Source organism: Penaeus monodon, chromosome 5 (assembly GCF_015228065.2).
Source record: "Penaeus monodon isolate SGIC_2016 chromosome 5, NSTDA_Pmon_1, whole genome shotgun sequence".
NCBI lineage: Eukaryota > Metazoa > Arthropoda > Malacostraca > Decapoda > Penaeidae > Penaeus > Penaeus monodon.
In genome coordinates this window covers 32799174-32801673 of record NC_051390.1, presented here as the reverse complement: position 1 = coordinate 32801673, position 2500 = coordinate 32799174, and the positions used below count along the sequence as shown (strand labels likewise).

At 54.0% G+C, this 2500-nt stretch overlaps 1 protein-coding gene across 1 annotated transcript in view; it reads left to right on the top strand.

Moving 5' to 3' along the window:
- LOC119573172 (NGFI-A-binding protein homolog) overlaps nucleotides 1-2500 on the top strand; it is a gene marked incomplete at its 3' end in the record, with an annotated part of 122264 nt that overhangs the window by 11317 nt on the left and 108447 nt on the right.

Here is a 2500-nt window from a genome sequence, read left to right as displayed (position 1 = left end):
TACATACACACACACACACACACACACACACACACACACACACACACACACACACACACATATATATATATATATAGTTTCCTTCTCCGCCTTCGAGAGGCGGCCCCGGCGCGGCCTCCGCTCGCGCACCGCGGGGCGCTCTCGCGTCCGAAGGCGCCGACGGGGCCTCCGCGTGCGGCCGTTCGGGGGCGGCCGCTGCTGCTCTGGCATTCGCACGTGCTTTGAATCTTTTTGGAGGAACGAAATTAAAGAAGATCGGAATGGAAATATGGAGATAATGATGTTCCAGAATGTCCAGCAACTTTTGTATACAAGTTATCAATCTTTCAGCGATGTATTTTTGTTGCTTTTGTTTATGGCATCACTTTTATCCTTCAACACGGTCCTTAGTTACGTCCGGAAGTTTATGGCGCTGTTCTCGTTTCTGTTCTTCTTGATCTCCTTATCGCAGTCATCTCCCCAGTCTGCTGAGCCTTAATTCGTTCATGCGAGGTCCGCGGCGAGGCAGCTGCCACCGGGAAGCCGCCCACCGGTGCTTCGCAATTTACCTTTTAGCGCCGTCCTTTCTTCGATTAACACTGCTTGCATTTTGCTTGCATTTTGCTTGCGTTTTGCTTGCGTTTTGCTTGCAGTCCCTCGATCCTTTCCTCGGATTAAAACTCTCCTCAGTCATATGGGTTACAAAGATGGACGTTTAATCAAGTTTATTTTCTTGGCTATGGTAAATAGCAAAGGGCGGGCGGCAGAAGAAGGGGTAGGTGGGGGGTAGGGGCGGGAGAAGGGATCGCTGGGGTAGGCGGGGGCGGGGGGTTTGCTGCTGTGGTTTAATCGAGAGATTTAAACTAGTTTATTAGTTGTTAACCTGGCGTAAGAAATGCTGTTTGTTCGTTTACCTCCTTCATTTTTCCGACCTCTCTCTCCTCTCTCTCTCTCTCTCTCTCTCTCTCTCTCTCTCTCTCTCTCTCTCTCTCTCTCTCTCTCTCTCTCTCTCTCTCTCTCTCTCTCTCTCTCTCTCTTTCTCCCTCCCTCCCTCCCTCCCTCCTTCTCCCTCTCCCTCTCCCTCTCCCTCTCCCTCTCTCCTCTTCTCTCCCTCTCCCTCTCTCTCTCTCTCTCTCACTCACTCTCTCTATCTCTCTCTCTCTCTCTCTCTTTCACTCTCCCTCCCTCCCTCTCCCTCTCCTTCTTTGTCTCTCCTATCATCTCTTCTCTCATACCTCTTCGAGAGTCCGTCGCATGTGATGCTTCAGGAAAACCACTGAATGAGGGGCCGCTCGCGTGCGTCTGTGCGCTCCGAGGAGGAAGCGCGTTCGGCCAGAAACCACTGCGCGTCGCTGAGATGTCTCCGCCCTCCCTCGCCCGTCTCCCTTCTCCCTCTTCCCCCTCTCCTTCTCTTCTCCTCCTTACCTCCCCTCCCCTTTCTTTACCCGTTTCTCGCCTGCTTCTATCTCCTTCCTTGGCCCTCTCTCCCTTCTCCTCCTTGACCCTCATCTCCTCCCCTTCATCCCTTCTCTTCAGTTCTTCCTTCCTCCCCTGGACACTCTTCCTGCCCCGTCTCCTCCTCCTTCGTCCCTTCTTTTCCTTTCCTCCTGCGCCTCCCCCCACCCCACCCCTCGCTCCCTCCCCCCATCCCTCACGTGCGCACGCGTGGAGCCACTCAACGGCGTGCGCGTGTGCGCGGCCTTGCGGAGTTTCTTCTTCATTCGCTTCCTAGAATTTCGGGTCTGGAAGAGAGAGAGAGAGGATGAAGGAGAGGGAGAGAGGGGGGAGAGAGGGAGAGATAGGGAGAGAGAGAGAGAGGTAGGGAGAGAGAGAGAGAGGTAGGGAGAGGAAGGGAGGGAGAGGGAGGGAGGAAGAGGGGGGGGAGGAAGAGGGAGGGAGGAAGAAGGAGGGAGGAAGAAGGAGGGAGGAAGAAGGAGGGAGGAAGAGGGAGAGAGGAAGAGGGAGAGAGAGAGAGAGAGAGAGAGAGAGAGAGAGAGAGAGAGAGAGAGAGAGAGAGAGAGGGAGAGAGAGAAAAGGTACGTAAGATGAAACAATATGGCAAATAAAATACCTAACGTATTTTCATCAGTAAATCCAGTCGGGGAGATTAATAAAAATTATTCGAATCTTTATAACGATGCGGAAACATAAAAATAATTGACCAGGGAGGAGAAGGCCAGAGCGCAAGGGCGGATGGGAGAGGGAGGGAGGCGCGGAAGGAGGGAAGGAGGGAGGGAGGACTAGAGGGAGGGAGGAGAGGGAAGGAAGGGGGGAGGGAGGACTAGAGGGAGGGAGGAGAGGGAAGGAAGGGGGGAGGGAGGACTAGAAGGAGGGAGGAGAGGGAAGGAAGGGGGGAGGGAGGGGTTGACTGAGGGAGGGAGGGAAGAAGGGAGGGAAAGCGAGGCGTGGAAGGAGGAAGGGAGAATATAAGGGAGGTGGCGAAGGAAGAAGGAAGGAAGGAAGAAGAGAGTTAATAGGGGGCGAAGGAAGAAGGAAGGAAGGAAGAAGAGAGTTAATAGGG